Source organism: Cetorhinus maximus, chromosome 4, assembly GCF_964194155.1.
Source record: "Cetorhinus maximus chromosome 4, sCetMax3.hap1.1, whole genome shotgun sequence".
NCBI lineage: Eukaryota > Metazoa > Chordata > Chondrichthyes > Lamniformes > Cetorhinidae > Cetorhinus > Cetorhinus maximus.
The window spans coordinates 93,716,060-93,743,714 of NC_135882.1; the positions used below are offsets into that span (position 1 = coordinate 93,716,060).

Genomic DNA, 27,655 nt, shown 5'->3' on the forward strand with positions numbered 1-27,655 from the left:
CAGCTCCCTCTGAGATGCACACACTACATATAAACGATGTGAAGGTAGGATGTTTAGAAGGGACCTTCGACTTTACACCAGCAAGTACAAGCAGTGGAAACCACGCAATTTCCAATACTAATACTCTGCCTTCCCCCATAAAACGCTTCGGATCATTTACACGATTGAAATACACTTTCAGGGGTGCAGATTTTCCTTGCTAATAGACGGGCAACAACAATTCAGGTAAAGTTCTCCTTTCGGTTCAGAAATATGGATTTTGCACCAATCTGCCATGTCTTGGACAGAAATGAGCCTAGGAGAGGATTTGTCCGCCTTCAGCACGCGGTTTGCTTCCCACGGCAGCGACGTGGTAAATAAGCAAAGGATGGGGGAAATTCAAACAGTAACTGGCCGGCATTAAATATTTGCAATATTGCAGCAGGAAGGTGTTTGGGGTGGGGGCGTCGGGATTACCCACCTGCAATGTCCGGGATGATGTAACCACATGAATCAGCAGATTGGACGAAACTGCACCTCCGGATTTGTTTTGTGGGGTGGGGGGGAAGAGAGACTGGTGGCCACACCAGGTTGAATAGCCCGTCCATCCCAGCGAGTGGGAGCAGCGCTGACCGCGGGCTTAACCCCACTGCAAAACCCTATTGATTGGCTGCACCATTCTGGCTGAGATCCCACTCAACAGCCACCATTAGCAGGGTTAAAAAGGCAAAATTACAAAACGGGAATCCCATTGAATTGAGCTCCAAGCCCCTGGTCCACATGCTCCATATGCACGTGTGTAGGTGCATGCTGCAATCCTCACACCACTGACAGCTGAGCTCTGGATGCTAAACCAGGAGCAGCACATGCAGCAGAAAGAGACAGTGCAAAAAAAACAATAACAGCGAAAGCGCGGGTCACAACAATCATTTCCATCCCGTTCTGGCTACAGTTTGAAGGCGGCAACCCCCCCTTCCCCCCCCCTCCCCCCGGGCTGGACACCAGAGGCGGGATTCCGCGCGGTCCTTGCCACCACCAGCCATCGCACGCGGCGCTTTTTTTTGAAGCATTCCTGCTTGAATGTGAAGGGCTGAGCGGTACTCACGGTGTGACCACCTTCCCGAGTGAGGAGCTGCAGCCGATTCTCCTCCTCGGTCACATCCAGCGGGATCCTCGCTCAGGGCCCTGAGCTCGCAGCGGCTGGCGCATGCGCGCGGCTCCTTCACAAATAAGATGTTGTTGGGGGGGGGGGGGAGGTGGAAGAAAAATCTCTTTCGTTCCAAAAATCCAATCTTCCTTCCTTCTGGCTTTCAAAATAAAACTGGCATATGTTCCTGCTGTCCCCGTTGCTTTACACCTTAAACCCTTGCCTGACTGTAGAAACGCAGAGCACATCTTGCTAAATGAAGCATTTTAACCGTGTCTCTTTAAAACCGACCACCTAGTTCGGCAATAAAATGGCAAGTGAACCGTGAATGCCATAGAGACCGATCAAAAGTGCTCCAACTGCACTCGTGCAACCACGCAGCATCATCCTCTCCAGCCCACACCCCTGGGGACTACAATCCCCTCAATTACCATCCACACATGCCTTTTCTCTCTCTCTCTCAAATTATGCGAAATTCTCATTAGGTTGCTTTAAGATTGTGAGATGTCAGTGCAGATATTTGTGTGTTGGGGGTGTACGGAGACCTGAAACAGCAACATCCACTGAGCAGCACCCCGACCTAATGCGAGGCGGAATAAGCTCTTCCACAAACGAAAATAAACATAAATCGAATCCCAAACACCAACCTATATTTGGAAATGAAGAGACTTGTTTATTATTAAGCGATCTGGCCATATTTGAACAGCTGTCCAAAGGGGCGCTACTTAAATATGGACAGGATCGAATTAATTATGATTATTTATACTAAAATCCAGCAACAGCCAAAATCTATCGAACGGATTGCCTGGCTATCTGATGTGACCGAGGTCCCACTCTAATGCCACGTTTGGTTTCTATATCACCCCCTCTCAAATACAATAACTGAGGAGCACTGATCCATTGCAGCCTCCCCTGCCATTTTCTACAAATAGCTCCGCAGCATAACACAAAACAGGGCAGGCGGCTGGTTTCTGCCGTTTACTGCAGGATTGTTAATGTGATTACATATTTTCATTAAATCGTCAAATCGAAACTGAAAAATCACAACAGCAACAGCAAAAATCCCCTGGAATCAAAATGTAATTGAATATATAGCCAAGTGGTCCACGCGAACACAGAGAAGGTGGGCAGATGCAACCATAAAATGGACGGTGTGGGACTCAGCAGCGATTGTTCCTGGATATTGCTGTGGCAAATAGTAATGTATATAAGAATGATAGAATATTTCCTTAGGCAAAAAAATTGACCTGATACATAAATAAAACTCACGTCACTTCCTTGAGTTGGCCCGATCGAATCGGGGCTCCCTGGTTACAGAGATAACGCAAAGAGCCCAGCCTGCGACCCAAACAGCCTGTTCACTAAGCTGCTGTGTATTGTGTCAGCCTGTATGTGCTGATCATTTCAATATATATCAAAAAGAAAAGAAAAAAAGAATATACACAATCATTAGCAGCGCAAAGATCAGACCTTGATAGATACAAAGCCCCAAAAAAGAACCAATCAGTTGCCAAATCAAATAGTGTCAAATGCAATTATAAACCAATGATGTGTAACATCACCGACTGATTTTATATTATCTGAGCAACACTTTAAATATCAACAGCAACAGCAGTTAAAACGAAAAATGAAGGCGAGAACAGTCATAAAATGGATAGATGTCTAACCTTATACTCACCTTTGGTTTAATTTATATCGCTGGGCGAAAGCGCTCAGCACATGAGCCCTCTTTAAGTTTACGGATTTTTCTCTGCGTTCATTCGTTGTTGTTAATGAAGACGGTGCACCTCGCCCGGAAGGTATCTCCCCCCACCCCCACCCCCGTTCTTTTATATATAGAGAGCGGAGATCGCACAAGCGAGAAGTCAGATCATCCGGCAATAATGTATCGTTGGAGGAATCGGGCGAGAGAGACGGTTAGCACCTGGGAGTTAGCCATATCCAGAGAAAGGGGATGTAGCTGCTCGTCCCACCTCCCCTCCTTTTTTTAGCAGCAGGGCGATCGGCAGCACATTAAAATCTTCAGTACATGCCCAAGGAGTCTTTCCGTATCTGCCCAGTGAGCACATTACCAGCTAGAGCTCAAGGTATATGTCAATATTGCCACAGCTGGGCGATCAGTCAATAATAATTTATCAACATGATATTTCTAAACACATTTTCTTGTAAAATCACATCAACACAAACAGTGTGAAAACGAAACATGTATCAGACAGGTGACCATGGAGGGTACATTTCCGAGGCGTTGACAACTTGGGGCTGGGGCTGTCTGGATTGAGGCGCTCCGGAATCGAATGGCCAGCGCCTCCAGAAGGACAATCGCTATTTGTTTGGACTTGAAATCTCACATCCAGAAATAAGGGGACGAGGTGCTGCCATGCGGTTGCCTGGCAGCGCCTTTTGATCCTTGGTCGTTATTAGTGCCGAGTGGAACCTGCAGTGTTTTTACAGCAGGGCAGAAAAATAGTTTCCTCACTGACAACACAAGGCGTCCTCAGCCAAAAAACACCTCAACCATTCAAATCATCAAACTATTCACCGCAAACTCTTAGAATTTGTTTGCTTTGGTTTGTACATGCGCTGTACACAGGACTTATTTTCCCTGCATCAAATACGGAAATGCACACAAATGTGCGATAAAGTCCGTCAGGTTTAAATGCGCCTCTCCCTTTTCCTCTTTAATTATCTCCAGGTAAACCTCTTGCGCAAATCTGGCATAAATCAACATTTACCAAATCACAATGATCGAGTTAGGGGCTCAGTGTATTCTGCTGGATCCCTTCCTCTGAATGTGCGAATCCAATGAACAGCGTTTACCCAGTCTCTAATGGCCGAGACAGTGACAGGGTTTTACTGTGTAATTAAGATTAATATGTTTTTTTTTACTCCTTCTTCCTGTTTTGTGGTTTTCTCTAATTTATCTCGAATTTCTCATTGACTCTGTTTAACTCGCCATGTTTCGTGTTGTGCACTTACACGGTAAAGGGCCAAGATTATGAAATGACGCCAATACAAAAGCAAAATACTGCCGATGCTGGAAATCTGAAAGAAAACAGAAAATGCTGGAAATACACAGTAAGTCAGGCAGCATCTCTGAAGAGAGGAACAGGGTTAAGGCTTCAAGTCTATGACCTATCATCAGGTGTTCTGAATGATCTGAACTGTAGTATGGGTGGTTCAGGTCTCCAAGTTGGGTGGGTACCAAACGCACACCACTCGGTTTACACTAGGAGGAGTAAATTCGCCCCCATGAATCTAATTAACTAAAGGATTACGGTGGGGTGTTACTGGATATATTCATATGACAGTTGTAGCATCACTAACAAGCAGTTCACATCCACACTAACGGCGCAATATAAATCCTGCTCCGAGCCTGGAAAAAGCAAGAGTGAGACACCAAAGGAGGGATGGTCTCTTGCTGCTTGAATTGGACATTATGGAGATTGTAACTCCAGGATATGTTAACCCAAAGCGGGGGGGGGGGGGGATCTTGGAAATCCTAAACCCAGTTAATTAGTTAATTCTACCTAGTTACTTCAAATAGTTAGACAATGCGGGCACAGCGCTCAGAAAACATGTAAATATTAGTTGTTAGGAGAAAAGCCCTGTGCATTTCTGCAAAACGCATGCGTGTAGAGTTCCCCGGGGCATAAAGATTAGAGCTTCATGCAGGCAATCGTACTGGTTCTGGCTGGAACGTCTATTGCAGTTCCTTGTCTCAGACCAATATAAATAGAGCAATCGAATGCAACATGGTGCAAGAACTGAATTAACATATAAATAATCCTGAACCATATTTGATGTCAAATCATTTTATTTTAAATCAGTTTGTATGACAATAGGGTTAAATAGCTCGTGTGTGAACAGATAGATTTGATTCCTGGTGGTCATGGCAATCATGGCAAAAAAGGTTTTTGAGAAATAGTTTCAGGCACCAATGAACAAGTTATAGATTTTCCATTGCCTTTTATTTAAACTTGCCCTTGGGGTGTGGGTAACACTGGCAATTTTATTGCCATTCCAAGTTTAGCTGAAAAAGAGGTGAAGGGAACTCTCCTTGAACTGCTGCAGCTCTTGTACAGATTATAATTCACATGAGTTTTTGGTGGGAATTCATGGATTTTGATTCTGTCATAATGAAGAAATGATAATATTGGTCCAAGAGAGGGTGGCATGTGACATTGTGGGGGAACTTGCAGGTGTTCCCATGATCTTGCTGCTCTTGTCTTTCTTGATCATAAAGGTCATAGATTGGGTGGCACTGGAGAAGTAAACATGGAAAGTTGCTATAGTGCAGCTGGCAGCTGCATTCTGGAACTGCAGTACTACTGGAGGGAATGGATATTGAGTCCAGTAACTGCACTACCAATCAAATGGATTGCACTGTACCGGATGGCATTAAGCTTCTTAAGCCTTCTTGCAGTTACATTTATCAAGGCAAGGGATGAGTTTTCCAAGACACTTCAGACAATCGCCTTGTAAATAATGCAGAAGCATTGAGAGGTCACAAGGCAAGGCCCTTATTGCAGCGTATTCAGCCTCTACACTGCTCTTGTACCCATCTTGTAACTATGATTGGTCCAGTTAAGCTTGTGGTTAGTAGTGATGTCCAAGATGTAGATAGTATGGGACTCTGCAATTAAGTTGCTATTCAAGGTTAAAGGGAGGTAGTTAGGCCTTTTTGTTGAACATTAAAATTGCTGGGCAACTATATGGTTCAAATGTTACCTGCCACTTGTCAGCCTAAGCCTTTGGTATTATGCAGGTCCTGATGTGAGTTGATGTGGGCTGCATCATTATTGGAGGAGTTTTGAATGGAGCTGACCACTGTGGAACCATCAGCAAACAGCTCTACTCCACTCCTTACGGCAAAGGAAAGGTCAATGATGAAGCAAATGAAAATGATCACAGTGGGTGCACTTCCCCAAGGAACTCTTGCATTGATTTTCTGATGTGGCGATAGGCCCCTGACAATCACATCGCCTTCCTTATTATCAGCTATTGCTCCAGCCACTGGGGAATTTTTCCTTTGACCTCATTAATGGCTTTTTGATGCCATACACAGCCATGTTTAGGGTATCAGGTTCATTTGAAACCTCAGGAGGTGGTCATTTTGTGTGTTGACCCAGGCCCAATAAGGGTCCTATGCACAGGGTTACGAACCATGGCAAATGGTGGAACTAATGAATTTTCGGTAGTTATGATGGAAGAGCTAGAACCTTGAAGGACAATAGCTGCTAACAGGCAACTGAACCTTTTGGAAGAGGGGGAGACTAAACGCAGACTGGGTAACCGCTTTGCAGACCATCTTTGCTCGGTCCACAAGCATTACCCAGAGCTTCCTGTCGCTTGTCATTTCAACTCACCATCTTGCTCTCACGTCCATATGTCCATCCTTGGCCTGCTGCAAAGTTCCAGTAAAACCCAACGCAAACTGGAGGAACAGCACCTCATTTCCAATTAGACACTTTACAGCCTTCCGGATTTAGCATTGAGTTCAACAACTTCAGACCATTAACTCCCTCCTCCATCTTGACCCCTTTTTAATCCTTTTTTAAAATTTGTTTTTTCCCCAACTGCCACCAGCGCCTCCCACCCCCACTCCCCACCACACACAGAGCTATCTATCACGTTCTTATGTTGTTCTTTCACAGAGTGCTGACCCTTGTTCTGCTATTAACAAATTGTGTTATTGTTATGCCACTATCAGCACCTTCTTCAATCTTTACCACTACCATTAACATTCCTGCTGTCTTGTGTCCATGACATCTTTGTCAAATCTCTCCTGAGCTCCCACCTATCCCTGACCTTCTACTTTGCACAACCTCCTCTTAAACGGTATAAAATCCATCACATTTCTACCTCTCATTAGCTCTGAAGAAGAGTCATAAGGACTCGAAATGTTAACTCTGTTCCTCCCTCCACAGATGCTGCCAGACCTGTTGAGTGTTTCCAGCATTTTCTGTTTTTACTTCTGGAAGAGGACTACTGTTTCCTTTAAGCACACATGAGGAAAGCAATGGAAACCATGTCATATATTCTTTTGCCTGGTCATTTTAATCATTGCTCAGGGAAGTTGAACATTGGAAGCTCTTACAAGTGACTGAAGAGAAAAGTGCAGAGCTGTGATGCATGGAGAAATGAGCAGAGGACCAGATCACCATCACATTCAGTCATCCATTTGTCAAACCCTGACAGACTGTGACTGTCATCGCGAAAATGGAGGTACTTGAGACAATGATGAGAGAACAATTGATAAAAAGGAGGTATTAGAAAGGCTGCCTATACTTAAAGTGAAAAATCACAAAGACTGGATCAGATACATCCAAGGACACTGAGGGAAGTAATGGTGGAAATTGCAGAGGCAATTGCCATAATCTTTCAGTCCTCCGACAGTGCTGGGTGGTGCCAGAGGACAGGAGAGCTGCACAAAAGGTTTGGAAAGTGGTCAGCGAGACATAGGGGATCCTAGAATAAAAACACAAAGTGCTAGAAATACTCAGGAGATCTGGCAGCATCTGTGGAGTGAGAAACAGAGCTAATGTTTCAAGTCAAATATATCCTTCAGACCCTAGGGGATCCTGAGCTACATAAATATGGGCATGGAATATAAAAGCAAGGAAGTTATGGTGAATCTTTGTAAAACATTCATTTGGCCTCAGCTGGAGTATTGTGTCCAATTCTGGATACGACATTTTAGGGAGGATATGAAGGCAATAGAGAGGGTGCAGAAAAGAGTTACGAGAATGGTTCCAGGAATGAGAAACTTAAGTTCCACAGAGAAGTTATGGTTGTTCTCCTTGGAGAAGAGAATGTTGCAAGGAGATTTCATAGAGATGTTCAAAATCATGAGGATTCTATACAGGATTGATAGGGAGAAATTGGAAGGGTTGAGAACCAAAAGGCACAGATTTAAAGTGAATGGTAAAAGAACCATAGGTGATTTGAGGACAAGCTTTTTTATGCAGTGAATGGTTAGGATCTGGAATGCACTGCCTGAGATTGTGGTGGAGGCTGATTCATTCGTGACTTTCAAAAGGAAATTGGACAATTATCTGAAGAGAAAAAAATTGCTACATATAAAAGGCAGGGGATTGGGACTAACTGAGTTGTTCTTGCAGAGAGCTGGCATGAACATGACAGTACCAATATCATTATATATTTATATAGCATCTTTAATGTAATAAAAAATTCCAAGGCCCTTCACAGGAGCATTATAAAATATAACATTGAGCCATGTAAGGAAAAGGTAAATAGGGATGTGGCAAAGGCATTAAATAAGTTAGATGGAGGTGTGTGTGGCAGCGGGGCAGGGGCGGGGGATAGTGGGGGTGGGATCTACAAGAAATGTAAGCAGCCTAAATGTAACAAAGCAGGAAAGGAGAGCACAGGAAATAATAAAGTAAAGGAGGACATTGATGACAAGGGAATAAAGAGTTATAGAACTGGAGCCTAAATGGGTGGTTAAACATAAAGTGGGAGGAAATCCTATTAAATGAGTTAAAATGTCTGTACAGCAATGCACACAGTGTCCATAATAAATCAGGGAAGCTGGTGGAAATCATGCATCGGGAGGAACCAGACATAGTCAGAATTACTGAGACGTGGTTACAGAAAAATCAGGATTGGGAATTTAAAATTGCAGGGTATAACATATTTAGAAAGGATGGAGAGGGAAAATGTGAGCTCAAATAGCTGTACTTATTCAGGATAACATAATTGCAGTAGGTAAAGGGTCACAACCATCAGGACAAAAATAGAACCCATATGGAGACAGATAGAAGATAATGAAGGATTAATCACACTAATAGGTGTAGCCTACAGACCATCTAATAGTGGAAGGGAGGTGCAAGAAGAAACATGTAGACGAATTCAGAAATTGAGTAAAAAACATAGACTAAGAATCATGGGGTATTTCAACTACTCTGATATTAATTGGACAGAAGGGGTGGGTAAAGGGGATAAGGGAATTAAGTTCCTACAATGTGTACAGGACACCTCTCTCATGTTAAATTCCCAACAAGAAAAGATTCATTATCTGATCTAATAATGAAGAATGAACCTGAACAGATAAGAGAAGTGAAAAGAGGGGAACCTCTAGGCAATAGTGACCATAATATTACATGCTTTAACATGATGATAGAGAAGGAAATAGAATGAAGAAAGCCATATTAATATATTGGAGAAAAGCTGATTTTGAGGGACTGAGAATCAAAATTGGGAAAATAAAATGGGCTATAACATTGCCAAACAATGATGTAGAACAACATTGGGAAACATTTAAAAAGGTTTTCAACAGAATGCAGGGAAACCATATTCCACCCAAAGGAAAGAACAAAAATAAACACATGTGAGACGCCATTAATGAATGAGGACATAAGGGAACAACTGAAGTCAGAAAAAAGGCATACATTAAGTACCTAAACAGAGAGGAATGCATGATAAGAGAGAATATGAAAAGATTCGGAGAGAAGTGAAATAAATTGGGATGGCAGAGAGAGGAATGAAATTAAATTACCAAGGAGCATAAAACAAAATAGAGAAATATTTTACAGGCATATCAATAAAAAAGGAAAGCTGTGATGACAATGGGACTATTAGGAGATAGACAGGATAATACCACAGGTAAGGATTAAGAGATAGCAGAAATATTAAATATTATTTCACTTAAGTACTTACATGGAAGATAGAACAGTTATAAATGGCATTGAATAATGATAATGAGAAAAGTGCATTTAAAATAAAAAAATGTATTGAATAAATTAAAGTAACTCAAAGAAAATAAAACCCCTGGTCCAGATGGATTGCATCCATGGATTTTATAATAATCAAGGGAAGAGATCACAGAGGTATTACTACTCATATTAATGATTCATTAGAAAAAAGTGTAATGCCAGGGGACTGGCTGATAGCTAATGTAATTGCTATATATTAGAAAGGGAACAGAAAATGTCCAGGGAATTATAGACCAGTCAGCTTAACATTGGTGAAAGGAAAAGTAATGGAATACCTACTAAAGAGAGAATAGAAGAACATCTAGAAATGAAAAATATAATAATAATGAATAATCAGCATGCATTTAAGGGGAAGCTAGTCAAGCTTTTGAGGGGGAAAGGAATAGAGGGTTGCTAAAATAGATATAGATGAGGAAAGATGGGAGGAGGCTTGGATGAAGCACAAACAGTGGCATTAACTGGTTGGCCTGAATGGTCTGTTTCTGTGCCATATATCCTATGAAATCCAATGGAAAATATATATTAGGTCAGATGACCGCAGCTGAAGGCATGGCCACTGATGGTGGAGCAACTGAAGTTAGAGATATTCAAGGGCACAAATATCTTGGAGGCTTGTGGGCTGGAGGAAATTACAGAGGTAGGAAGGGTCGAGACCATAGAGGGATTTGAAAACAAGGATGAGAACTTTAAATTCAAGACTTTGCTTAATCATGTGCCAGTGTAGGTCAGCGAGCACGGTGGTGATGGGAGAATGTGACTTGGTGCAAGTTAAGACAAGGGCAACAGAGTTTTGGATTGCCTTAAGTTTACGGAGGATAGAACATGGGAGAACAGCCAGGAGTGCACTAGAATAGTTAAGTCTAGAGGTAACAAAGGTATGAATGAGGGTTTCAGTGGCAGATGAGCTGAGAAAGTGTGAAGTTGAGTCATTGACATGCCCAGAAGACATGAAGGACTATATCATCCTGGCTACTTTATAAAATCACCCTTTTTAAATGGACAAAGGCTTTACACTGATTAAAGCCTAACTAGCTATGGCTCACACAAAAGGAATTTCTAGCCTTCAGAAAACAGCAAGGACCTCATTATCTCTAAAGAGGTGCCAATGCCCCCTGTGACTGCAGAAATCAAATTCCAAGGAATTGCACAAAGACCCTTTACATTTCTAAGGTGGAGCTCTGGTCAATGGAGACGATACATCTGTGAGGGCAAAGGGGCCCTGAAACCGCTGAAACTTATTAATGGATGCAGCATTAACTAACTCAAGAATCCAGACTAGGAATATACATCCATTGTCTAAACCAAGTGGAAGAAGTGGGAGTTATGTCACATGACCCCCCAAGCTGCTACAACCTGTAATATTGCCTTGTGGAGTTGAATCCAGGCAGTCTGCCATCTTGCATCAACAAGGCAGCAGTAGAAACAGAGCTCTGTTCAGGTTTGAATGGCCTGGCCCTCATCTACACTGTTTTCTACACTGGAACATCTGAACTTCGGTACCAGTGCCTATGGCAACACTGATTAATCTCTTTGTGCTTCTCCCTTTGTGGAAGTCAGCATTACTGGAAAGGAGGATCACCCCACATCAGTTTCAGCCGGTTAACTTCCCTGAAGGAATATACCATTGGGCTTTGGATTCTGGACTTTGGACTCACGTGAAACAATAATTCTTATTTTGTCTGTGGCTTTGCCTTGTACCTCTTTCATTCCCTTATCCCTCTTTTATTGTGTGAATGTACCGGGATTACGCAGCGACACCCCCTCCTCGCGTTTTGAATGTGTTTAAAATATACACTAACCCTCTGATTTTACCCTATCTCAAGTTTGCTGTAGGGTTATTAATAGAGGATTGGATCACTCCCAAAACTGAAGGGTTGGGGAAAGTATGCCATTACTTATAAAGGGGGAAATCAAAAACATCTTACTGTTTACGGATGGGTGGTGAGAGGAGAAACCAGAGCTGTTTTAATTAAACCCCCTCATGTCCGCAACATCTTGGAGGTGGAAATAGCTGATCCTAGTAATGGCACAAATATGTAATTCAAAGCCCATTTCAGAGCCGAATATAACACCAAGGTTGCGAACAGACTAGCTTAATCCCTGAGTGTTGCCAGGGAGAGGCGATGGAGTCAGTAGCTAAGAAATAGAGTTTGGAGCAGGGACTGAAACAAAATGGCTCCAATCTCCCCAGTATTTAATTGGAAGTAATTTCTGCTCATCCAGTACTGGATGCTTGATAGGCAGTCTGATAATTTAGCAACAGTGGAGGACTCAGGAGAATTGGTGGTGAGGTAGGGTTGGGTGTCGTCACCTACATGTGAAAACTAACACTATACTTTTGGATGATGTCAATGAGGGGCAGTATGTAGATGAGAAATAGGAAGGGGCTAATGATAGATCCCTGGAGGACAGCTGAGGTAACATAATGGGATCGGGTAGGGAAGACATTACAAGCGATACTCTGGGTATAATTAGATACGTAAGCATGGAACCAGATGAGAGCAGTCCTACCCAGTTGGATAACAGCTGAGAGGTATTGGAGGAGTATGGTGTCATCAACCCTGTCAAAGGCTGCAGCCAGATCTAAAACGATGAGGAGGAAACATTTCCCTTGATTACAGTCACATAGGTTGTCATTTATGACTTTGATAAGAGCTATGTTCCTACTGTGCAAGGGGCAGAATCCTGATTGGATGGATTCATGGACATGGACTTGGGAGGTGACAACACATTCAAGGACTTTGGAGAGGAAAGAGAGGCTGGAGTCATAGCAATAGTTTACATGAATGGTGGGGTCAAGGGTTGGTTTTTTGAAGAGAGGGCCTCTGACGGCAAACTTAAAGAAGAGAGGGACAGCACCGGAGGTTATTGCTAACATGGGGACCAGGAAGAGAAGTCGGGTGATCAGCAGTATAGCAGGAATAGAATCGATAGAGCAGGAGGTGCGTTTCATGGATAAGATGAGCACAAAGGGAAAAAATGAGGGGAGACAGGAGAGAAACTAGAGAAAGATGTAAATTCGCTAGGTCAGTGGAACATGTTAAAGGAAGTTTAGCCCAGAGGGATAGTGAAAGGGATGGACATTGCAGAGGCCGATCATGGTGGACTCAATGTTCATAACAAAGAAGTCTGTGAGCTGTTTGTACTTATTGTTGGAAGTGAGGGAGAGTGTTTTAAGAGAACAGTTTACAGTAGAGAAAAGAAGCCAAATGTTACCTTTAGCATTCCAGGAATAGTGAGGGGTTTTAGCAGACGAGAGTACTTGATAGTGCTTGGTGTGGCCCAGCCAGATCTGACAATGGGTAGCTAAACCAGTTGTTCACCACATCCTCTCAAGGCTGTGTCACTTGGACTTAAATGAAAGGAGATAAGGGTCATATCAGTAGGAATGGCCAGAGTGAGACAGAGTAAGAGACAGGCCGAATAGCCCCCTCCTGTGCTGTAACCATTCTATGATTCTATGCAGGACCTGAAGGCTGTAGCAATGAGCTGAGTGCCCTTTAGGATATCACATGCCACCATGTTCATTATCTCAGAAATGAAATCATCTGGCAGCAGTTATGTCAAGTGTGTCACATCCTGTAATTCGTGCTTGGACATTAAAGTGTCACAACTTAGGCCCTGGCTTCCTTACACATATGATTACTACCATTCATTCCACAAATCCTGAATGACAGACTGCAGGATCTGGGACTGCAGCAGTCAGGTTACACTGTGCATTTGTAGCCACTGTTGTAATGTTGGTAACCTAGCAGCCAATTTGCGCATGACAAGTTCCTACAAACAGCAATGTGAGTGATAAATAATGGCCAGGAAAACAACAAGAACTCCCTTCTCCTCTTTAAAACAGTGCCTTGGAGTCTTTTACATGCACCTGAGAAGGTAGATGGGGTCTCAGTTTAATCTGAAATATGCCACCTGCAACAATGCAGCACTTACTCAGTACTGCACTCAGCTCAGATTTTGTGCTCAAATCAGTGAACTGGGGCTTGAACCCATGACCTCTGACTCAGAAGTGTTACTGAGCCATAGCATTGAAACACCACCTAAGTGATATGGATGAGAAAGAGAGCTCATGGGAATGGTGCTGGCAAGTTCAGCTGGGTTCATTCTGCTTGATGTACAGTTAGGACTGAGATGGTCTGGCTCTAGTCTGATGCTGCCTGATTAATGTGGATCTATTTCCAACTTCCTGTTGCTACACTTCCCCTAACATATAGTATAATGGAAACTGTGATCACCTTTAGGAAGTAGCTAAGTAGTTAACTTAAATTATAATACTTTCTAAGAATAATGCAGAATATAGAAAAATTGCTTCTTGAGAACAAGAGTGAATTTTGTCTTTTCAATACCTGATGCATGCCCCAAGATGTGTCAAGTTTCCACAAGCAATCTTAGTTGAGGAGTGTCCTTTTAATTAAATTCTTCCGCCTTGATGAACAGTCCTGGAAAACTGCATCTTTTAAAGAGTGGCACACATTCCTAAGGGTGGATGGGAAGGTGGAAATTACAGAACTTAGGTTGGACGAGTGATTCTCAAGGTGTTGTCCAAAGGCTGGTCCAAAATGCAAGTCTGTGATACGCAACGCTACAGTCAGTCCAGCTCCTACAAGAGAGCAGATCAGAGCCCTCATCCCTAACACTCGTGTGGTGTTACCCAATCAGACCAACTCCCGTGAATGTGGCACAAGGAGTCTTAAATGCAAATAACAACAATGTTGTTTTATAAGGAAAATTTATGCTACTGTTTCAACATACAATTATGAGGTCGAATTTTCAATACGTGGGGTTGGAAACAGAGAAGAACTAGCTGAATGTGGACCCCGATTTGAGACTGAACCAGTTGTCGTTTCATTGGTGTCTCATTGAAAGCAGTGCCATTCTTCCTGTTAATTCTGATGAGTATTTTTTTACTGGCGATGAAAGCGGGTAGGGTAGGTGGTCTGTTTGCGCTACCTAACTGATATGCGGGCAAAAAAGTTTGAGAACCACTGGCATAGAATACACAAACTGTTAGACTATTTTTTGCAAGGGAGGTACTTATTAAGTTTGTTTACTATCGCTGTGCTTAGATAAGGAGGGAACTGTCTAACAGGTCATTCAAAGTATTTGGCACAAGTCAACGAAACAAACCACTCTAGTCAATTGAAACATTTTATGTAATTATCATCCATCTAATGTAGATGGAAAAAAAATCAGCATCCTTCGTTTCACAATAAATATCAATGATTTGAATGTGGGAAGTAAAAGTAATATTTCAAAGTTCATGGGTGACACAAAACTAAGAGAGAATGTATGTTGTGAGGAAGATGCAAAGCAGCTTCAAGGGGATTTGCACAGACATAGTGAATGGGCAAAAATATGGCAGATAGAATATAATGTAGAAAAATGTGAGGCTATCCACTTTGGTAGGAGGAACGGATGTGCAGAGGAACTGGGCCTGTATTCTCTAGAGTTTCGAAGAATGAGAGGTGATCTCATTGAAGCCTACAAAATACATACAGGGTAGATGCAGGTAAGATATTTCCCCTGGCTGGGGAGTCTAGAATCAGGGGACACCATTTCAAAATAAGGGGGAAGCCACTTAGGACCGAGATGAGGAAAAATCTTTTTACTCAGAGGGTTGTGAATCTTTGGAACTCTCTGCCCCGGAGGGCTGTGGAAGCTCAGCCATTGAGTATGTTTAAAGCAGAGATTGACAGATTTCTAAATACCAATGACGTAAAGGGATATGGGGATAGTGTGGGAAAAAGGCATTGAAGTGGATGATCAGCCAGGATCATATTGAATGGTGGAACAGGCTCGATGGGCTGAATGGCCTACTCCTGCTCCACTGTTCCTATGTTTCAGCTTATTTTCAAAGAATTTTGAATTATGTATTAATGCCTGATGTTTTTTGAATAAGCAGTTGATCTGAAGCTAGGGGAAATACTGAGCTAGACAAAGATATTTCACCATGTAAGAACTGAACAATTGTGTTTCAAAGGTGAACTTTGTAATGAAAGGTAGTGCAGTACAGGTATAGCTGCTTTGACATTTCAACCAGAATAGTAAAAATTGCTATCACTGTAAGTACACTGACTGCTGTCCATTTTTCTGTTTTACTATTAAGCCATTTTGTCTGTAGGTTTATAGCCTGAGCCTTGGTCTGATAAAATGTACATTTATCCACATACAGAACTGTAAAAATATATTCCAATAAACAGGATTATAGTACTTAGGCAAAGCAGGAGAAAGGACAGATGAAGTAGCTTCCTTTATGATGACTTCTTTTCAACTCAGTCTTCCCTCACAGAGGAATAAAGAAAAGCTTTTTAGTGGGCAGGGATTGGCAACAATAACTTTCCTAGTTTGACTTCAGCCAAAGCAGAGTTAGGTCGGCCCAGAGATGCAACATAACCTCCATTTTTTTAGGCCTACATTGACCAACACAAACATGACACCACCCTTACTCATTCTACTCAATGAGCAGTTAGCTGGAGTAGATGGTTTGAAATGAGAAGTATATCTCATATGGTCACAAGAGAACCACAATGGTAGGCAGTGGAAGCATGTCATTATGCAAAAATCATCTTAATAAATTTGGAGCATTTTAGTTCTTCTTAGTGCAGATATTTCATGTTAAGGCTAGAAGAGCCAGTATGATGATGTGAGCTAACAGTTAAGTGATAGTGAATAGAAATCCATAGGACCCAGATCTTCTGGTCTCCGGACAGCCGGAGATCAGACATGTCATGGAAGATGTTCGGTGGGACCCCTCAGAAGTCCCAATGCACTGACTTCTGTGGGAATTGGCCGTACAATTTGAACTTCCAGTGTGAAATTCCCCTGCTTCCTGAGACCCTCCAAAAAAGTCTCCAACTCTGAGTTAGAGTAGGAGTCTTCGGACAGTTCTAATTTACTTACCTGAACAGAAAAATCTCAGTCTAACTCCTGGGTAACTACAGAACTTACTCCCTAATCACTCACACTGGCCCCCCTGCCCCCCCCCCCCCACAACCCTGACTCCCCCCTTGCTAAGATTTACACTGACAACCAATTTAAGATTATCAGTTGGGCTTGCAGTGTGGCTTACTTATACGTGCTAGAAGCTACATTTATTCACACACAGGGCTCTGTCCTTTGCAGACAGAATGAGCATGTCCTTACATTATGTCTTTCACAACTAAACAAAAGCTTGGGGGCAGCCATTCCCTGGTTCATTCCTCATGGCAATGTCTTGACCAATCAGAGTCAACCTGCCTGGTTTGAATTTAAACAAATGCTTGGCAATTTAACTGTTGCTGGTGCACTCTCCATGGCAACACCTCAACCAATCAGAGTCTGATTGCCAACCAATCAGCACTCTCTTATCATGCAGTATAAATTTTTGTTCCCTTTACAATTGGTATTCTTGCATATCTGTCCTGATGAGTGAAAGACGAAAAGCTTTGACAGCATGTCTCTTTTTTCAGCAGTATGACCATTTTCGAAGGCTTCAGCTCTGCCACTGCCACGGCCTCAGCAATGGCACTCTTAAAAAAGGACAGCACCATTTCCATCATGGGTGTTAGGATATATGGGAACACATGTCCCCCTCTAGTTAGCTCCTGTTGTGCACTACCTTATCCAGTAAGAGAGAGGGAAGTGTGTCAGTTAGTGTGGTACAATCTGTTTAGCTGATGTGGCCGTCATGATTGAAAGCTGGCAGTGTGCGCAAGATGTGAGGTGTGGGTGTAAGGCTTGTAGAAATGCTTAGTATAATGGTGAGTTATGATGTCTGATTGATAAAGATTATCAGTAGGTGAGCAATGGGGTGTGAAGATTTCAGCAATGGCTGAGGCTAGTGCTGCATTAGGTAGATTATGCCATTTGAAAATATATCCACTGACCTTTCTACTTGTGTGAGACTATTGAACTTCTTGCAGCACTGCACTCAGGGCACCCTCAGGGGCTTGACTCCTAGCATTGACCTCCATGGCTATCTGCTCCCATTGCCTTTTGATCAAGTATCTGTTGGGTCTCCAATCCCTCTGTGGATGCAGGACATCTCTTTTCCTTTCCACATCCTTCACCAGGACCTCAAGTGTAGCTTCTGAAAACCTTGGAGGCTGCTCTTTCCTCTGTTGTGCCATTCCTCATTCTTTACCCGGTCAAATTCTCTTCAACCACAACTCCCAATACCTACTTCAGCCACAATGCACTTCCCTTTGAGAGATCCAAGCTAACTTTATACAGTGCAGGCTAGCTTTAAGTGGTGCTAGCCACTAATAATATTGGCTCCCTACTGATGTATCCAGACAGTAACAGCACTGTTAGTACTGGCTAGACACAGAGATCATGGAAGTGAGTGGGCAGCACAAAGTTGGCATGCTACCTACTTTACAATTAACTGGCATGAGTAACATTCGCGTCACACAAGTGCCAGGCAATGACTATCTCCAGCAAGAGAGAATCTAGCCATCGCCCTTTGACATTCAATGGCATTACCATAACTGAATCCACTGCTATCAACATCCCAGGGGTTACCAGTGACCAGAAAGTGAACTGGACTCACCAGTGAAATATTGTGGCTATAACAGCAGGCCAAGGGCCTGGGAATTCTGTAGCAAGGAACTCCCCTCTTGATGACTGCAAGATGAATAGATTTGACAGCATGTCTCTTTTGTCAGAATATAAAGTGATTGGCAAATGAACCGTAAGTAACAGGAGGAAAAACATTTTAGTAAGTGGTTGCAATCTGGAATGCACTGCCTAAAAGGGTGGTGGAAGCAGATTCAATTGTGCCTTTCAAAAGAGAATTAGATAAGCGCCAGAAGGGAAAAGATTTGCAGGAGTCGGGGAATGGGGCTAGCTAAATTGACACAGGTTCAATGGGCTGAATGGCCTCCACTGTGCTGTAACCTTTCTATAATTTTATGAATCTATATGATAAGGGGGAAATTAAATGCATATAGTGTACATGTGGAGCTAAATTGGATAGCCCATGAATAGGGACTAGGGTCATGACGCATTATTAACATTTTGTTATATTCTTTCGCAAGATGTGAGTGTCGCTGGTTAGGCAGCATTTGTTGCCCATTCTTAATTGCTCTTGGGAAGGTGGCGTTGAGCTACTTTCTTGAACTGCTGCAGTCCATGTGGTATAGGTACACCCACAGTCCTGCTGGGAAGGGAGTTCCCAGATTTTGACCCAGTGACAGTGAAGGAATTGTGATATAGTTCCAAGTAAGGATGGTGTGTGGCTTGGAGGGGAACTTGCACGTGTTGGTGTTCCCATGTGTCTGCTGCCCTTGACCTTCCAGGTGATAGAGGTTGTCAGTTTGGAAGGTGCTGTCGAAGGAACCTTGGTGAGTTGCTGCAGTGCATTTTATATATGATATATGCTGCTGTACTGTGCATTGTTAGTGGAGGGAGTGAATTTTTAAAGTGGTGGATGGGTGCCAATCAAGTGGGCTGCTTTGTCCCGGGTGGTGTCGAGCTTCTTGACTGTTTGTTGGAGCCGCACTCATCCAGGCAAGTGGAGAGTATTTCATGACACTCCCGACTTGTGTCTTGTGGGTCTTGTGGGTGGTGGAAAGGCTTTGGGGATTACCACTAACTCTGCCCGTCCCACTGCTAGGATAGACCTGGCAGAGATGAATGTGGCCCTAGTTGTTCTCAACATTGACACCATATCCTATGAAATCTCATGCCTTCAGGTCAAACAAGATCAAGGGAAACACTTCAGTTGATGAGTAATGTGGAACACTATTTCGCCTGTTTTTATGTTAAAGGCATTATAAAAGTTTTTATTAACAATAGTACTATTAACATCCTGGGTGTGTTACAAAAAGATGACCTTGATGTTAAGGCTAGTGAAGAAAGTCACAGGGAGATTGGGCTCACAATACTGATCTCAATACCAGGATGAAAAAATACAAGAGTAGAGTAGAAAAGACCTAAGAATCCTTTCAGAGTTTCCAATGAGGACCTATGCCCAAGTTCTCCCAATATGGATCAGGAACTTGCACTCTTTATTGAAATGAAGTAGCCTGCAAAAGCTCTTCAGGGATCAGAATTTATCCAGTCAGGCAGGTGCTAATCCTGCAATGCCACCTTATGCTGGGTGTATCCATGGACCTGAGCTCATAGTGCCCCATAGGATTTTCCATTCATCTATTTAAATGAAAGTAGAATTCCGCAGGGTCTTTTCAGCTCTATCACTAAATTCCCATTTTTCACTCCTGGTCCAGAATTTTACGTTGCAGGATTGGGTGCACAGCTGACCTGACCTCGTGTGAAATCGGGTGAGAAAACGTTGGGAGTGCACCCCGATGTCATTGCTTCATCACACCATATTACGGGAGTTAGAAGCATGCCTGCCGACAATTAAACAGGCAATTAAGGCCATTATAAAGGCAATTGGTTGAAATTTTACATGGCCCGTGTAATTTTGCGGTTGACACACAGGCCTCACTGCCAGGTGGCCATCCCATTTTTAAGTGGAACTCAATCCAGGGCAGGATAAAAATTGACCAGAGCTGTGACTATATGAGTACGTAGGAGTTTGGTTGTCAGTGTTTTTCTGACAGTTATTTGCATTTTCTATTTTCTGGAGGACTCTTTGGTTTACAAGCTTTCTTAGAGGCTTTCTGCTGAGTGCACCCTGCAGGGCACTATCCTGTGCCATCTTTAATCCAACAAATAAGGATTGACTACTCTGCTGGAGGGACCTCCTTCTCCTCTGAGGAGAGGGCCAGAAGGAAAAGGAGAGCAGGCAGCGTACCAGAGAATGACCCATGGAAAGAGAAGTGCAGCCACATGGGGTGCAGGGCCAGCAGGAAGTGCAAGGTGGAAAGGTCCACAGAAGATGCCAAGATCCTGTAGCCAGCGCTCCAGCTACCTGGACATGTCGGAGGCCCAGTGCTGAATGAGGCTCCATCTCTTTAGGGAGACTGTAACCTCTATTTGCTACATGATTGGCCCAGTGATCACCTCAAACTGTGTCAGTGGCCACCCAATGCCAGTGGCTATTAAGGTGATAGTGGCCCTGAACTTTCTCGCCTCTGGTTCCTTCCAAGGGTCAGTGGGAGATCTATGTGGTGTTTCTCAATCTGCTGCCCATAGCTGCGTCAAGTTGGTTATTGACGCTCCGTTCAGATGGGTGATAAACTTCATTCACTTCCAGACCAATGATGCCAGCTAGACTAAGCGAGCCAGAAGCTTTGCTGCAATTGTTGAGTTCCTCTGCATCCAGGGTGCTAGAGATTGCATGCATGTGGCCACAAAGGCGCCAATGGGTGAGCCGGGTACCTTTGTCAACAGAAAGGGGTTACACTCCATCAAAGTCCTGAGTGTTTGTGACCACAGGACACAGGTTTTGAAGGTGTGCGCCAGGTACCCAGGCAGCTCCCATGATGCGTACATCCTGCTGCACTTTCAATTGCCAAGGCTCTTCATCACCTCAGCTGGGTTGGATGGTAGGCTCCTGGGGGACAAAGATGATCCCCTGATAGAAGGACAGAAGTGGAGGAGAGGTAAATAGAAGTCATGACTGTACAAGGGCTGTAATTGAGACAGTTGCTGGCTGCTCAAGATGAGGCTCCGCTACCTGGACCAATCAGGGGGAGCACTTCAATACCCTCCAGAGCGCGTCTCACTTATTGTTGTTGTTTGCTGCGCTCTGCACAATTTGTCTCTGTCAAGGGGAGTCCTTTTGGAAGATGAAGACAGCGAGGCAGCTCTCCAAGCCGCAGAGGATGATTCAACTGGTGGGTCTGATGAGTAGCCGGAGGAAGCCCAGAGCGAGGATGTGGCTGCAGGAGTGATGAACCTTGTGGGAGGCAGGGAGACCGGGGAGGCCTTGATTCTCTGTTCAATCAGCTAGACATCCAAAGCATGGCTTGAAAATGAGGGCAAGGGTGACGCCTCCTTACTGAACGTTCCTGATGAGGCCATCCTGTGATCCCTATATCAGCTAACTACCTCTGAAATAAAGTTTGCGGCTCTTCCCGTCTGTCACAAGCCACCCCCATGCCCAACACCTGTGAGAAACATAAAACATGTTCATACCATGAAATATAACATCTTTAACTGGTGGTCATGTTCATACAATTTGAACATAGAACACATTTCAACTGAAGTACTATCACCCGTGGCAACCCTTCTTGTGTTTATAGTGCCGTAAACTTTCATTTGCGAGTTCTTATCTCGACCCCCTCACTGGCCGCAGCATTAGAGGCAGTCTGCTGCCTGTGATGTCCTGTCAGCCCTGGTGACCTTGGTGGTCCTCTTGCCGGTAGAGCTCGTGCAGGCGCTGCCTGGGAGGAAGCGTCCAGTGCCATGGCTGGGCACCCCTCAGTCGACATGGCCTCATCAGATGCCATGGGCCCTGGCAGAGGGGCGGAGGAGCTGCTGCCTTCGCCTGGAGCGCCCTGAGAGGAGCTCACCGATGGGACATACAGCTGGTCCGCCAGTGTGATGTTGGTTTGAAGCCCCCTGCTTGCCATTGATGGACGAGCACCTCAGAGACTGACTAGGTGCTTAATTCGTCTCACACTGTAAGTGACCTCCTGAAGTCAGTGCCAGTGTGAGGGCTGGCAGGTCTGAGCGCAACCCCAGAAACTCCTGATTCTGTTCATGGAGCTGCCTCTCCATGAGAGTCGGCACTCTCTCAATAGAGGAGGCTGTGCATTTGGAGCTCCGGGTCAACACAGTGCCCACACTTCACATAGATTCCTCCATGACAGAGACTATGGCATGCAGACCCTCAGGGATCTCTGCCATGTCTCCCTGTGCATCCAGCTGGACATCTAGAATCTGCCGCCTGATGAATGACTCCAGAGGCTCATCACCTGCCTTGGACTCAGCATCGTCCTGGTCTCCAGCTGGCACCCTGGACACTCTCTGCTTCCGCCAGCTCCTCAAGTGAATGTGATGTGCCCTCACCACTGTGCACTACCAACTGATTTGACTTGCTATTGCCCACCTATGTGCCTGTATCTGCGCAGGTGTTTGATTCAGAGACATGATGTGACGCGGGTGTATATGTCCGTGGCTCCTCCTCGGGTGTCAAGGGAGGGTCCCCAGGGTCTATCGGGCATCATGATGATGGCGATTCTGAGGGAAGAACAGAAAATGTCAGTTGATAACATTGTAACAAAGTGACTGTGCACGAACCACAGTTGCTTGTCTGAATAGACAACTGCCCCACTGAGGCACTGTGATTAGAACTTCTTATTGGCAATACCATGATCCCACATCTCTTACACACTCCCCCAGTCTCTCACCTGTCCGCCTTCATCCGAGACCCCTGCCTCTCCGTGGCCTGTGGACCTTGCTCCACACTCGCATTTCATGTCCTCCATCTTGAACTTGGAAAGTCAGTATGATGGGGACCCCACCACCCATTCATGTGTGCTCCAGCGCATTATGGCTTCTCTTTCCTGGCATTCATTAGTGCACCTTCTACCTGCCACACCATCCCAGCCTCACCCCTCTACCCCAAGGAGATGCAGATTGAGATGCCCGTCAGATTATGCTGTCCCATGCCAAGTTGGTACTCGTCCTTGCAGAGTGCAGAAGATCATTGAGCTGTTTCCAGCACTGGATCCATGTACAGTGAACTGCATCATGCCTGTTCACCTGGGCAGTACCTCCATCCAGGCCTTCTTTATCTGGTGAGGTGCCCTCCTCTTGCCATCATGCGCATGAATATCTCACACTCATTGCCTCCACTAGAGTGCTCAGGCACTCATCAGAGAACTGGGGGGCAGAGTGCCCACTGGCATTGACCTCCTGCCTGGCATGCCCAGTGGGTGCTGAGGCCATCATTCCTGCCAAGCATACGATCTTGCACTCTTTCGTTAACAGCTCCCTGAAGTTTGTCCCCAACTCCTGGCAGCTTTCAGGGCCTAGTTGTGCTCTTTTAAATGCCCCTTCCGGTTCACCTGACCTGGTACCCGCCATGGTCCCGCCCCGCCATCAGTGCTGAGCTAATGTCCAGGCACATTTCATGCTGGCCGGCCCTTAATTGGCCAGCCAGTGTGAAATCGCGTCCTGGTTGCAGGCGGGAGTCGATAACACATCTGCTGATCACGTGCGCACAACATGCGTAAAATTCAGGCCCTGGCGTTCAAAGTTCTGATATGGGAGAACAGAAATGTGTAATCTGTCCTACAGCCACAACAAGATCACTGAACACGTATTTCACTGTGGAAATGTGTATCCCATAGCATTATGTTAAACTGAACTTTAGCTTGGTTCTTAATCACTCCATAAAGAACCAGTCCACAATGGACACTAGTGGTGGCATGGTGAGTCATTCTAGTTCCTGACATTGCACTAGAAGATAATTGTTTATTATTTCATTAATCTGAAGTTGCTATTTAATGAAAAAAAAATCTTTTTCTTCATAATAACTTGCCCACTTAAAAAAGATGTATTCTCAGAAATCACAAGTTTTAAAGCCACCTCTTCCCATAGTTATTTCTTGTCTCAACAATTATGAAGAAAGACAGACATTCTTTCATTTACTTCCTGAATGGGCATACTTTGCCAGGATGGAGTTGATGAGCATACAGAGTTAGTATGGGAACCCAAGACAATGGAATTTGACTTCCCGATAACAATACAATATCAAGTACTAGTGTCACCTGGAGGCTATAGCTTTTGGCAGTGACTACCTAAACCTATATATATCTCATCTGTAATCAAACATTTCAGAGGTTCGACCCTTACAAATATTTCTATTCTAGGGTATCACACTTGTCATCCATCAAATTATTTTTAACAAAATATCAAGCATGCATATACTGTATATGCTACACCTTTCAAATTGAGATCAATAATCCCCTGGGCTTAGAAAAGTCTAGGCTGATGTATCTATATGTAAATTCTAAATGCAATCACAAATGGAAAAGTTTGTATTTCTCTGCTAAAGAAATTGTGAGCTGAGATTTCTATTTGCCATGTGGTCCTGCGACAGAATCTGGACAGGAGGCTAAGTTAATATCCAGGGTGGAGTTAGAGTGGGATGCCCATTCAGATTTTCTGCTGTTGAAAGTTGGGTCTAGCTGCAACAGTTCAAAGGCCAGGGCTACAGCTCCAGTACCAATTCCAATATAGAAAGAAAAGCAACAACAAAAGGAGCTGCAAATGCCAAAACCACAGGATTTACTAAAGCTGTAGTAGAGGTCATGTTGGCACAGGTAATAGCAAGAAGAGAAAGCCTCTTTATTATTCTAGACAGGATCTCCAGTAATAGATGTTTTAGGCGGTATGAAGGGACATAACTCAAGCAGTGAATGCCATGTCATCCATTCTATGAATGACTATTCAATGCCAGAAGCATTTATATGGAAACAGCCTTTTGGCCTAAAGAGTCCATGTTGGTGTTTATCCTCTACTTGAGCAGTAGTACTAATCCCAAATGCTCACTCAGCTCCCATGTTCATTTATTGCCTTGTCCTTTAATCACTTTCCTAACCTGCCCTTAAATGTTGATGCTGTGCCTACTTTAATTACTAACTCTGGTGATGCATTCCATAGCCTCACAATCCACTGTAAACAGCTTTCTCTTACTCCCCACCCTAGATATCTTACATTTAATCTTCTTTCTAATCACTTTTGTTCTACAATTCTTCATCATTGCAAATCGCCTGTTCCTACCTACAATAGGAGCAAAATTGGGTGTTAGGATTGTGATGCATGATTACCCCATGCCTGTTCAAAATGATGCAGGCAGAATGCAAACTTCATGCTGCTAACCTTAATGACTGCATTGTGTAGCCCAGTGCTAAAAGTGCTGCTGAGTGGCTGCATGCATCAGCAGGGGACCCAGGTTCATGCAAGGCTGGCACCACTTCAAACTAGCCTCCACCTCTTTAAAGTGAGGCGCATTCTAGGTGCAGAAGGGAAGAACGTTGGAGAACATAAGGAGACTTGAAAGAAGGGTCAGAAATGGTGCAACAGGTAAAAGATCATGTCCTAAGGTTCTCGGATGACATGCTGGAATCCTTTGGAACAGTGGGTCGATAGGAGACAAGAGAGGTTCTCTTCCCTCTGGGGGCCAGGAGGCCCTCTGGATAGGTGCTGAGAAAACAGTGGGATAGGTGGCCATGACAGCCAACAACAACAACTTATATTTATACAGCACCTTTAACATAATAAAACATCCCACAACGCTTCACAGGAGCATTGTAAAATATGACACTGAGCCACATAAAGAAATTGGTCAAAGAGGTAGGTTTTAAGGAGTGTTGAAAAGGAAGAATGCAAGTAGAGAGGTGGAGAGCTAAAGGGAGGGTATTTCAGAGCTAGGGGTCTAGGCAATTGAAGGCATGGCCACCAATGGTGGAGCAATTAAAATTTGGATGCACAAGAGGCCATAGAAACATAGCGCAGAATTTTGCACTGATCAGGCGGGCGCGTGCCCAACCTGATTGGACATGAAATTGTGCGAGATGACGTCTGGCGAGGGTCCTGACATCATCCTGTACTCGTGTGATATTTCGGTCGGCAGGCACACGCAGAAGTTGAAAGTACACCCATCGATAATTAAGAGGGAAATTAAGCCTATTAATGGAGCAATTGACTCCGATTTTTCATGGTCTGTCCAACCTTACAGCTGGTGGACGGGTGAATCAGCCAGGCGGCCTTTACATATTTCATAAAACCTCATCCAAGGGCGGGATGAGGTTTCCGTTATGAAATAATATAAAAATAAAAATCTGTGGAAAGCATTTTTAACATCTTTATTTTCAGGTGCTTGATTCGGGTGCTTGGACATTTTTTTCCAGCTTTTTGAAAATTTATTTGATGGTTTTCGGGTCTGCAACTCCCTGAGGCAGCTCTCTGCCTTCAGGGAGCTTTCTCTCAGTGCTCACCTGCCCCTGCATTGACGTCATTGCCCACCCTCGTCCTGTCCCCACACTGGCTGTGCTGAGCTTTTCAGCGCGCGTTTCATGCTGCCTGGCCGTTAATTGGCCAGCCAGCGTGAAATCACGGTCGGGGGCTGATTGCGGTCAGCGGTCCGTTTTCCGGCCGGTTCCGGGCCCGCCAATCACACCCACCCACCGAGCTAAAACTTTAGGCCATTGAAACATAGAAAATAGGAGCAGGTGAAGGTCATTCAGCCCTTCAAGGCTGCTCTTCCATTCAATATGATCATGGCTGATCCACTATCTCAATGCCATAGTCCCACTCTCTCCCTATACCTCTTGATGCCTTTAGCACCCAGAAATCTATCTAGTTCCTTCTTAAATATATTCAGTGACTTGGCCTCCACAGCCCTCTGTGGCAGAGAATTCCACAGGTTCACCACCCTCTGAGTGAAGAAGTTTCTCCCCATCTCAGTCCTAAATGGCCTAACCCGTATCCTGAGGCTGTGACCCCCTTGTTCTAGACCACCCAGCCAGAGGAAACGTCATCCCTATATCCAGCCTGTCCAGCCCTGTCATAATTTTATATGTCTCAATGAGATCCCCTCTCCTTCATCTAAACTCCAGTGAATAGAGGCCTCGTTGACCCAATCTCTCCTCATATGTCAATCCTGCCACCCCAGGAATCAGGCTGGTGAACCTTCACTGCACTCCCTCTATGGGAACTATGTCCTTTTGTAGTGATTGAAGGTATAATCTTTCCTACTGCCTTCAGGGGTTATGGGATTGTTTTGACAAATGGGCCCTTAGGGGTGGAACTTTCTAATCGTGGACCTGGACCACGAGCTTCTAAAAGAGCTCTGCAATAAAGTTATCTGTTTCAACTAAGGAACCTGTTTGGTACATCAAGTTCATTACATTTAGCGATGAGGGTAAAATAGCTTCGACACTGC

General features: G+C 44.2%; 1 protein-coding gene across 8 annotated transcripts in view; it reads right to left on the reverse strand.

Annotated features, from left to right (window-relative positions):
• rgs20 (regulator of G protein signaling 20) overlaps positions 1–27,655 on the reverse strand; it is a 304,359-nt gene that overhangs the window by 174,478 nt on the left and 102,226 nt on the right. For 2 of the 8 annotated variants that reach the window (XM_078539706.1, XM_078539703.1), the window contains exon 1: positions 2,805–3,080. The exons of 3 other annotated variants lie outside the window; for them this stretch is intronic. The gene's annotated coding sequence lies outside the window, so the exon portion shown is untranslated. Of the gene's footprint in view, positions 1–1,084; positions 1,138–2,395; positions 2,500–2,804; positions 3,081–27,655 lie in introns of those variants that run through there. 3 more of the 8 variants (XM_078539705.1, XM_078539704.1, XM_078539707.1) reach the window with 3 other exon arrangements.